This window comes from Arachis ipaensis, chromosome B01, assembly GCF_000816755.2.
Source record: "Arachis ipaensis cultivar K30076 chromosome B01, Araip1.1, whole genome shotgun sequence".
NCBI classification, from domain to species: Eukaryota; Viridiplantae; Streptophyta; class Magnoliopsida; order Fabales; family Fabaceae; genus Arachis; species Arachis ipaensis.
In genome coordinates, this window is record NC_029785.2 from 78,419,509 (window position 1) to 78,432,079 (window position 12,571).

The following is a 12,571-nucleotide window of genomic DNA, read 5'->3' on the forward strand; positions in this document are numbered from 1 at the left end:
AGCGAAGGTTAGCCCAGCCACCACTAGAAGCCCCTGTGAAGCTTAGTCAGCCATCACCTCTGCTTGACCGCCCCTTCCTCTGTTCTCAAACTCAGGTTAACCAATGTTTTCTTTTTTCATTTTAAAGAAGAAATTAATTAAGGTTGATTCTGAACTTCTGATTGATGTTCTAAATTACTGATTATTTGGGTTGAGCTTGGGAACAAAGTTTTGTTTATTGTTTCCATTATTGTTTTGAATTTCAGATAATTGTTCTGATTATTAGTAAATTGATTATTATTTTGAATTCCGATTACCAGTAAACTGATTATTCCTCTGGTTGTTTGTTTTGAACTTTTTATTATAAGGTGAATTTGTTGCTTTGATTATTGTTATTATAAGGTTTCTTCTCTTGTTTTCTTCTGATTTGTTCTTATTTCAGTTGATGTGATTATTGTTGATTTTTCAGATTATTGTTGTGATAATATTTCTAATTATTGTTCTGTGGTCTGAAATTCTGATTTGTTACTGATTATTGCTGAACAACATTTTATTTCACCTTCTTGTTGTTTGTTTAGTAGAGAGTAATGGGTAGAGGAGAAAAGTGTATTTCTCCACGAATGATCGAGGAGAATAAAGCAATGGATATCGAAGCTGACAATATAATGTGGCTGGCTGATTGCTCCTGCTCCTGCTATTATTTTTGTTCTTGATTTTAATTTACTTTATCTTCACTACTATTCTGATCGCTGCTATTCACTTGGTTAGGAAGTTGTGTTGTTCTGTTTCTTTCTGCTTATGTTTATTAAAAGATACTTTCATCAACTTAAATATATTTGCTAGATATATTTACTATCAAGATAAACAATACTTTTAGCCATTGAAAAAATTCAACCATTACTTTATTCTGGAATCAGTTAAATTTGCTGATTTGGGACTCATTATTTTAGTTGGATCCAGAGCTAGAGTTTGATTGTGAAGTACACCTTCTAGGATTTCTTCCAAATGCTGGTGTAGTATTTGGTGTTTCTCAGAAAATGTCATTTTCAGTTGGTTCAGAATTTCCATATTTTGAGCCCTCTCCTCAAGCATAAACAATATTGCACTGTTTGCTGCGTCATCTTCTTCAGGTATTATAGTTATTCATACTAAGGATTGATAGTAAGGTGAACTGTACTGCAAATTTAGTTATTCTATGGTTAGTAAATTGAATTGCGTACAAATTTGTTGTTTTCTTTGGTTGGGTGCATGAGATGAAGTTGTTTGCTTTTGGCGCATCTAGTCACATATGCTTGCTTAACAAATTGAAACCTTATGAAAAATTTATTTTACTTTTAAAATATTTCTTATTTTCTTTGTCAGAATCTAAAATAATTTTAGATCTAATTGAATGGTCAATTAGTTATTGTTACTTTGTTATTTGTTCAGTGCAAGTTATGTTTTTTCTATTACGTGTTTTAAGGGATGGCCACTGGAGTGAACAAGATGCTGCAATTTTCATACCAGGAGACATAATCAACATTAAATTAGGAGATATCATTCTGGCCGATGCTTGTCTTCTTGAGGGCAATCCTCTAAGTGTTGATCAGTCTGCTTTAACAGGAGAATCTCTTCTAGTGACCAAGAACCCCACTGATGAAGTGTTTTCTAGATCAACAGTCAAGAAGGGTGAGATAGAAGCAGTTGTGATTGCCACTGGTGTGCACACCTTCTTTGGTAAAGTGGCTCACTTGGTTGACAGCGCTAACCAAGTTGGACACTTCTAGAAAGTGCTTATAGCAATTGGTAACTTCTTCATTTGCTCAATTGCTCGAGACGTATGACGACTATTAAGAAAATAGTTGGGATGGATGTCCTCTGCAGTGACAAAACTGTAACCTTGGCATTGAATAAGCTCAGTGTTGATAGAAACTTGATTGAGGTATTTGCTAAGGGTGTTAAGAAGGAGTATGTTATCCTTCTTGCTGCAAGGGCCTCTATGACGAAAATCAGGTTGCTATAGGTGCTGCAATTGTTGGGATGCTTGCTGATCCAAAGGAGGTAAATATAGTAAAACCACTCTCTTTAGGACAAGAAGGATACAGATAAAATGTTTTGATTTAATTCATAATTTAAATGTTTTGATTTAATTCATAACCCTTTGCAACTGCAAAGAAGATGTCGGGAAGAAGGTTCATGCAGTGGTTAATAAGTTTGTTGAGCATGGACTTCGGTCTTTAGGTGTTGCAAGATGCATATTGTAATTTAATTTCTAACTGTATAAAGGTTTTAATTTGTTGACCTTCCTTAGCTTTAACCTTTAAGGTGGGTAACATGGAGCACAATTCATTAGATAATGTATCCTCAAACATCATCAGTAATGGCATCAAATACAACAAAATGGTTCATGAAAATAAGCCATATAGAACTTAGTACCATTTCCACCCCAACAAAATTGGATGAACGGTAATTAATATATATATATACACAATGCTAATAACTATTTCTTTTTGTAATTTTCAATTAATTTTCATGTGTGAAACCAAACTGTATGATGAAGAAAGGTATTCATTTTTCTTACATCACCGGTTCTGTTTTATAGTACATAGTTATGTAGATTTTGAAAGTTCCCAAACATCTCCTTAAAGACTGTAATGAACACATTGAAATTTTATGTCCAACATCATGGTAGATCTAATAATAAAATAGGATAACACCTTCACCATACTATGCTTATACTTCTTTTGCTTCATGTCATGTGTATGTCTCCTTGTCAATGTTAAGTCTTATGCATTGATGTCATGCTTTTTATCTGCCATTTCTAATTCATTTTCTTTTGTCTTGTGATGACATGTTTTGTTATGTTGATGAGAATTATTGAAAATTGGCTGCTTCATTATGCAAATCCAAATGGTAAGCACATGAACTTCTATATTGGTAAGTAAATCATTACATATTAGGCTAAAAAAACTCATTATGATATACTTCATGTTGAACATGGAATATATTTACTTGCACTATTCCTTGAAAAATGATTCAGCTAATGCGTAGGCTCATCTTCTTTTCATTTTCTTGCTCATGCCTCCAAGTTTATTAAAATAGATGATTCTTCTCATATAATAATATTTCTACCTTGCCCAGGATCTCAGCAAATCAACCAACTATGTTTTCAAACATAGATACTAATGTAGATACCTATAGTTTTGAAGAAGCAAGTATGTGATTTAATACATTTATCTCACTGTATCAACTGCCAAGCTTTAGGTGTTGTTTATTTGTATTTTTCAGTTTTTTAAAATTTTTAATGTGCAATGAGGAACTTAGATGTATAATGTATAATGAATTTTATAGAAGCAGGATCACATTTGTGTAGCCAGATTAAAACATATCTAAATAAGTAAGTGAATACTTACTTTTATATGATATTGTAATTGAGCTTTTCTCTTTATTAGTTTACTAATTAAGTCGTGTTTTTTAGAGCTATTGAATAGATAGAATAGGCATTTGATCAAGCCTAAGGCTTGGTTATTATTAGGGTAAGCTTCAATACCTAGTTTCTTTAAACATGGTTTGAACTTTTTTAAACGTGTATAATTTTGATATACTAATTATATTTGTATACGTTATAATCTTTTAGTTCAATGAATAAAAAAATGATGAGCTTTGTTTTAGTATAGTGACGAAATTGGCATTCTAACTAATATTCTTGAAAAATTGATGATGGTGACAAATTAAAGACTTTATTGCCACTGAAACATTTATGAGATATCTATCTATTTGTTACTAGTTTAAAAGGAATTTGCGATAACATTTTGCGATAGTATTGCAACTAATTGACTATATATTATTCCCTAGCAAATTGGCAATTATTTCATAACTTTACTTTCTCATTTAGAATAACTTTGGTTTAGCGACAAACTTCCTACAAATTTGATTAAGGATTTTCAAAGATTAGCTATAGATTTGCTACGAAATGTGATAGATTTGTGATTATATTAGCGGAAAATTTGCGACGACTTAGGTTCGGAAAAATTCCTCGCTAATTAGCGTCAACTATGCATTCCATTTTTTCTACGAAGTTAGCTTGCATTTAGCGATGAGTCTGCTACAGTAGATTTTGTCACTAATTAGCGACTACCGTTTAGTCTATTTCTTCTATGGAATTAGCTTTTACTTTAGTGATGAATTTGCGACTATCTATTCGGTAGCTAAAAAATTTTTCGATGAATTAGCGACTGCTATGTTTGCCTCACTGATCTGCGACTTGTAATTAGCGAGGAAAGCATTAGTTGCTAATTGGTAGCTAATCCATTACAAATTATATTTTGCATCAGATTAGCGATGCCTTTACGACTCTTTTTGTGGTAGCTAATCGGCCATATTCTTGTAGTGTAATTGCTTGTTTGATTTACTTTTCTTGCCATTTACTTTTCTTGCCCTTTTATCAATCAAACCCCTTTGCCCCCTTCATAGCCAATAAGCATACACTTCATTGCAATTCCTTGTGAGACAACCCGGAGTCTAAATACTTTGGTTATTTCTTATTTGGGGTTTATTCCTGTGACAAAACCATATTTTAATTTGATGTGAGAGTTGTTTGTTGGTTTGGAGCTATGCTAACAACGAAGTAATTCCTTTCTTTAGGAAGAAAATCTAGACCGACAACAATTTTTGTATCACTAGCACGCTTTACGCGCGCACATAACTAACGAAGTTCTGCAAGCTGTGCGCACACATAGCCCTGTGCGCACACACACGTTGAAAGGTGCATTCTGTTGAGGGCATTCTGAATTGGAAAATTTTACACTTGTGCGTACGCACATATTTGAAAATCCTCCTGGGAGTGCGCACGCACACCCCTGTGCGTACGCACATGCCCTGTTTTTCAACTAAATTTTTGTTTTTTACTGTTTCACTTTCCCAACCAGCTTGTAAACTTCTGTGACACCTATTTAAGACTCTTTGGCTTATTTTTGGGTATCAAAACATGGGAAAGATCCTAGGAGATTTAATTTGTTTATTCCATGAAAAGTTAGAAAATGGAGGCTTAGGATTCTGGTGTACTGAGGTTGGGTTTGGTTGGAGTGAGAAAGGAGAAAGATATATGATTGATAACTGATGAACTAGTGAGTTCGGAAAGGAAATTGTGAATTGACAGTGGTTGAGATGAGTCAAGGACTTAGAGTTTGAAATGATGAATTATTGATATAATGAAATAATAAATTTTTCAAAAACCACTGATGTAACATATTTAAATTGAGATTGTTGAGACGCTATGCGCCCGGCAACGACGGTGGTTGGATCCTGCCTGTCGAGGTAGTGGCGGCGGCGTAAGGGCAGTGGTTCGTCCCGCTTGCGTTCAAATTTGAGGTCCGTGGCAAGAGTATCCCGCTCGCATCCTTTCGGATCACTAGAGTGTGCAGGCACAAAATCCTGGACGGTGTTCCGAGCACTATATCTCGGGGGTTCCTATTATCATTTCAAAGGGCGACATCTTTATGCAGATGTGTCGGGTTGGCAGTTGAACCGACAATGTGATATCACAGCAATAGGACAGGCATTCATCATGTGCATTGTAAGGTCCCACATCGGTTGGGGAGAGAAATAAAGCATGCCTTATAAGGGTGTGGATACCTCTCCCTAGCATGACGCGTTTTGACGAGTGAGTGTGGGGGCTTCGGCTATCATCCCTATTGTCAAAGGCAAAACCATGAGGCCTTGTGTGCCAAAGCAGACAATATCGTGCAAGCGGGTGGTCTGGGCTGTTACATGCATCTTCTATCTGTTTGCTTGCTTTGCCGACTTGAAATTGCTTGCGTATTTGTATAACATGCCTAATTGCCTATTTAAATTACTTGATATACATGCCTATACTTGTGTTTTACTTGCATTGATATTAATTGTTCTTTCTACTGGGATTGAGGAGGTTCGGAAGGCTGTGGCGATGGGATCCCATGGAGGATAGGTTGGTGAAGGCTGTGGGACAGCAGAGCACTGTTAGATTAGAAAATCCCCAAAGTTAGATTACCCCTTTTTAATATGTTAAGGTTTAAGTTATGCTTTACTATTTTGGTTATGCTTTAAGATGAATCTTGTGATGGATATGAAGTTCTAGGATTGACTCTAGCATCGCGCAATCTTATATCTTACATCACTGGGCACTGTTGCTATACTGAGAACCTCCGGTTCTGAAACCATATTTTGTTGTTGTTTTCCGGATGTAGGTCACAACCCACCTCGGTGAGTTGTTTCGATGGTGACAAAGCGGAGGATCCTGGATATATTTTGGAGTCTTTTTGCTTATTTTGCTTAGTTCTCTCATCTTTTGTATTTACTTTTTCCTAGAGGCTTATGATAAACCACTATTTTATGGTTTATCTTGTGCTAATTTGAATGGTTTTTATCAATTCTTTGATCACTTATTCATATAATTTGCATAGTTTTACGAATCCTTCCTTATTCTATGATATAGTTGAAAACATATTTCCTAGGCCTTTAAACTGTTAATTTTAATCATCCTTTATTACCATTCGATGCCGTAATCTGTGTGTTGAGTGTTTTCAGGCTTTATAGGGCAGGAATGGCTTAGAGGATGGAAAGGAAATATGCAAAAGTGGAAGAAACGTGAAAAATGAAGTTTTGAGAAGCTGGCAGCGACGCACATGCATGGGTGACGCGAACGCGTGCCTAGCGCAGAAAACGAGCGACGCGTACGTGTGACTGACGCATACGCGTGACAAGGAAATTCACCAAATGACGCGCACGCGTGACCTACACGTACGCGTGACATGCGCCACGTGCAGAAAGTTGCAGAAAGCACTGGGGGCGATTTTGCTGGGCTCCTTTTTGGCCCAATTCCAAGCCTAAAAACACAGAATAGAGGCTGCATAATGGGGGAATCACATAATTCATTCATTCATCAATTATTCACAATTGAGGTTTTAGATGTAGTTTTCTAGAGAGAGAGGCTCTCTCCTCTCTCTAGGTTTTAGGATTCCTTTTTGTTCTTCTCAATTTTAGATTTCTATCTTAGTTTAATTTAGTTTTCTCTTCTACTCTTATTTGTTCTAGTCCTTTAGTTTACTTATTTCTCTTGTTGGTTTACTTATTTTCCCAATTTGAATTATGAACTCCATGTTAGACTTGATTTTATATTTAATGCAATTTGAGGTATTTCATATTTATTGCTTCTTGCTTTAATTGTTATCATTGATGCTTGCAATTGTTGGTTTTAGATTTTACATTACCTATTACTTTTCTATCTTTTTATGTTATGCCTTCCAAGTGTTTGATAAAATGCTTGTGAGGGTTTTAAGTTAGATTTTTATATTCTTGGCTTTGGTTGAGTAATTAGAGACTCTTGAGTTATCAAACTCCTTTGTTGATTGATAATTGAAAGTTGCTGGTTGATTTGGATCCCTCTAAAGCTAGTCTTTCCTTAGGAGTTGACTAGGACTTGAGAAATCAAATTGATTAGTCCACTTGACTTTTTTTTATTTAGTAAGGTTTAACTAAGTGGGAGTAATGAATAATTCTCATCACAATTGATAAGGATAATTAGGATAGGATGTCTAATTCTCATACCTTGCCAGGAGCCTTTCTTAGTTATTAATTTACTTTCTTGTTATTTTATTTCCTTGTTCCTTATTTCAAAAACCCAAAAAGATATAATCTCATAACCAATTATAACACACCTCCCTGCAATTCCTTCAGAGACGACCCGAGGTTTAAATACTTTGGTTATTATTTTTATTGGGTTTGCTTTAGTGACAAACAAGTTTTTGTATGAAAGGATTCTTTGTTGGTTTAGAAACTATACTTACAACATGATTACTTTTGTAAAATTCTTTACTAACAAAAATTCGTTCATCAAAAAAATGGCGTCGTTGCCGGGGGATTGCAAACGTGTACCTTATTATAGGTTATTGTAAATAATTTTACTTTTTTATCTCTTTGTTAGTGTTTTTAGTTTTAGGAGTTTATTTTGATTAATTTTTATTAGTTTTTATTTCTCTTGCTACTATGAATTCTCACCCCTTTGGCTATGAGTTTGGTCACAATCATGTTGTAGGAAGAGGAGATTACAATGAAAGCTTGGATCAAGGATGGGACAATCAAAGATGGGAGGAGCCACAAGGATTTGATCAACCCTCTTGGCAACAACCACCTCCAAGGTATTATCAACGACCATTCTATGATGCTTACCAAGACAATAGTTATGGTGGACCTCCTCGTGACAATCGACACCCACCACAGTATACCTATGAACCCCCTCCTCGACATAGCTTTGAACCACCGTACTCACAAGCCCCTTTCCATCATTCACCTCCATATGACCCTAACCCTTATCCATCCAACCAACCACCATATGAACCGTATGAACCATACATAGACCCACCCCATTCCAATAAAATTACCCTCAAGAACCACCACCTCAATATTTACCATTTCCATACCCTTACCAAGAAGAACCACCTTCCTATTATGAACACTTTCTCCAAAATAATGAACCCTCCTATCCACCCCAACCTCCACTGGATGACAACATCCTCAATGTTATTCGCCAACGGTAATTAGAGCTTCAAACCACACTTACCTCTACTTTCACTGGTCTAACCTCTACTATCTAAGCCCTTATATCCCGTATGGATGCATCAATCCAAGAGCAACATGATCCCAATAATGCTATTGACAAGGAACAAGAAAGAAGGGATCGGCTTAAAGATGAAGGAGTAGCTAAAGAACTGGTGAGGGAAGACATCCAGGAGGAGTCCAATTTTGTATTAGAGCAATTGGAGGAAGCTGTAATTATCGAAAAAGAAGAAGTGGTTGAAGACCTAGGAGATGCTGAACCTCTATGGGAATCGAGAGCTATAGAGAATTTTGCCAAAAAGTTTGAAATTGATGTTGAGGAGGATAGTGAACAACCTCCAAGGCATGTACCTTATGAAGAATTGGACGGAAAAGATCCAAAAGCAAGTTCCCTTGGTGATGATGATCATGAATCAAGCTCTCCTAGTGATGAACTTGCATCTGCAATTGAACCCCTTGAGCTTGAAGAACCTTCCCCAAGTGAATATGAAGATGATGTGGAGGTAGTCTTTTTCAACCTCCAGCTTATGACTTGAGTGATGGGGAAGAAGTAGAAGATTTTTTATGACAAGTCATCTTAGCCTAGTTTCACTAGTTTTTTTTCTTTGTTTTCATTTAGTTTTATGCACTTTCTTAAGCCACAAGTAAGCCAATTGGGTGGAATTTCATGTTTCCTTAGATTCAATCAACTATGGATGAATTGATGCATTTTCATGAGTTTTATGCCATAATTACTTATATGACAAGAAAAAGAATAACTCTCATGATTAGAGCATAGCTTTGATGCAAATGTTGGTTGATGATAGGTGGAATAAAGCTTGGAAGAAGGTTGCAAGAATGGCTTGAAAAGAGGGATTCACGTTTGAGCTAACGTTTGCCTCAAACGTCAACTCAAATGTGAGTAGCAGATGAAGAACACCCTGGAGAAGAGCCAACGTTTGAGCCAACGTTTGACCTCAAACGTTGAGGCAAATGTTGGCTGAAGAAGAAGCTCCTAGAAGGCAACGTTTGCGCCAACGTTTGCCTCAAACGTGAGGTCAAACGTTGGCGCCTAAAAGGAAGAAAAATGGCACTCCTGGAAGGGCAACGTTTGCACCAACGTTTGCCTCAAACGTGAGGTCAAACGTTGGCGCCTAAAAGAGGAGAGTTGGAGCTTCTGGGCAGCGACGTTTAAGCCAACGTTTGCCTCAAACGTGAGGTCAAACATTGGCTACATTTTGGCAAGAAAGAGCATGGAAGAGCACCCCTGATTGATGAGTTAGATGAGCCACGTTTGCGCCAACGTTTTCCTGAAATGTTGGGCCAAACGTTGGCCAAAAAGAGAGCTTGGGATGATCCACGTTTGAGCTCATGTTTGACCCCAAACGTTGAGCCAAACGTGGAGGACAGCAAATGAACTTGGCTGCATAATTTGACACAAGTGACGTTTGAGTCAACGTTTGCCTCAAACGTTGGCTCAAACGTGAATGGTTCATGGCCCGGTTCACTAATGGATTTCTTCCCAACATCAAGAGCAATCAACGGAGGCTACTATCAACCCAATTCCGTCAAGACTAAAGGCCCAATTCAAGGCTTAATGATCATTTGAAGAAAGTGTATAAATAGCTTAGGATTTGAAGTTTTAAAGAGAGGTTTTTTGTTTTAGAGTTTTCTTTAAGAGTTTTCATAGTATTCACAGTAGAGAACCTTTGGGTTTTGAGCTATTTTGGGGATTTTGAGTCTTGGGTGTGGAGAATTGAGGAAATTCTGTCTCAATCTCACCTTGAGATCTCTGTTTTCGTTTTACTGCACAATTTGAGGAATTGAGATTTGAATTTACTTTCTCTATTGTTTGATTTTAAATTCTCTTGCAATTGATTTCTGAATTGGATCTAGGAAGGCATTGAGATCTAGACTTGGTTATCTAGTCTCTTGAGTCCTGAGATCTAAAATTTCCTTTTGATTTCTCGGTCAAATGCTTCTTCAAGCAATTTACATTTTCTGTTTGAGATCTACTGCAATTAAATTCATCTTTTATTTCCCTGCTTGTTGCAATTTACTTTTCCTTGTTTAATTTCTGCAATCCCAATTCCCAACTCCTTTTATAATTCAAGCAATTTACATTTCTTGCACTTTAAGATTCAGCCATTTACATTTCTTGCAATCTAAGTCTCTGCAATTTACATTACTTGTTCTTTAAGATTCAGCTTATTTACTTTCTTTGCTCTTTAATTTCTTGCAATCTACCCCTCTCCCTCTACATTTCAAGCAATTTAGTTTCTGCAATCACAAATCACTCAACTCAACACTTGATTCTCTTGACTAAATCAACCACTAAACTAAAATTGCTCAATCCTTCAATCCCTGTGGGATCGACCTCACTCCCGTGAGTTATTATTACTTGATGCGACCCGGTGCACTTGCCGGTGAGTTTTGTGTCGGATCGTTTTCCGCACATCAATTTTGATCAAGACTCGGTTGCAGTTGAAGAGGTTTACAGGGAGGTAGAAGAATTCACAGAAGAGTACAAGGGAGTGCAGCTTCCAAGACCATTAGAAACACCTTTCCTAAGGCCATTACCATCCAATACAACATTCAAGTGGGTAAAATCCTTATCCTCAACCCTTACGTTCCCACTTGAATATGGTTTGCTTGAAACAGATGGTCAGCTTAGAGCTCTTTGATGAGAGAACTTTTGCGTGGTCTAGAAATTTGCGGATAAATCCTCGTTGCAAGTATAGTTTCTAAACCTTCAAAAGTCCTTTCATACAAACGTTTTGGTTGTCACAAGTAACAAACCCCTTAAAAATTGTTAACCGAGTATTCAAACATCGGGTCGTCTTCTCAAGGAACTGCAGGGAAGTATGTTCTTATTATTGGTTATGGAGGTTGTAAAATCGGGGTTGAGAGTGAAGAGTAGATATGACAAATAATTTAAATGGCAATTCAAATAAATAAATACTGTAAAGCAATCTTTTGGCAAGGTAAGAGAAATTGGAAGTCCAACTTAGTTATCTCTCTCAGCAATAATGAAAGTTGAATCTAAATTCCACTTAGTTAACCTTTACTAAAGTAAAGGAAAGTCAAGGGACTAATTAGTTTGATCTTCGATTCCTATTTATTTCCTAAGAAAAAGTTGGGATTATTGAAGTTGAGTTCAATTAGCAAGATAACGATTATCCATTATGTTGAGTTTGATAATGTTGAGTTACTGATTTCTTAACCAAGACCAAAAAGGGAAAAAGTAAAATTGTTGGAATAAAAATGTCCTTAGATGAAAAGCAATGGTAACACAAATTAAGGAGAAAGCAATCAATAACTGAAATACCTCAAATAATCATTAATTCAAATCATAACATGAAAAGGGTTCATAAGTCAAGTTGGCAACATTTATAGGTACGAATAAAAGCATTAAAGTAAATATTAAACCTGGATCGAGAGTCACTCTTACAAACTAAGAGAAGTCCTAAATCCTAATCCTAATCCTAATCCTAAGAGAGAGAGGAGAGAACCTCTCTCAAACTAAATCTAAATCATGGAAAGTGAAAATTGGCGAGCTCCCCCTGAATGGATGCATTCCCCCACTTCATAACCTCTGGTCTATGCCTTTCGTACTTGGATTTGGGCCAAAAAGGGCTTCAGAATTCGCTATGAGTGTTTTCTGCAATTTCTGGTGCGTGGCCCCTGTCACGCGTCCGCCTGGGTCACGCGGTCGCGTCATTCGGAGCATTTCCTTGCCACGCGGTCGCGTCAGTCATGCGGCCGCGTCGCTGCTGATTCGCACTTTGCACGCGATCGCTTCGTCCATGCGATCGCGTGGATGCCAGTTTCTTCAGAAGCTCCGTTTTGTACTTTCCTTCCATTTTTTTATGTTTCCTTTTCCATCCTTTAAGTCATTCTGCCTTAGAAAATCTAAAAGTACTCAACACACTAATCACGGCATCGAATGGAAATAAAGGTAATTAAAATAATTAATATTAAAGCTTAGGAAACATGTTTTTCACATACATCACATAATAAGGAAGGGAAAGTAAAACCATGA

General features: G+C 36.7%; 1 pseudogene; it reads left to right on the plus strand.

Annotated features, from left to right (window-relative positions):
- Positions 1,325-2,264, plus strand: LOC110270897 (annotated as a pseudogene).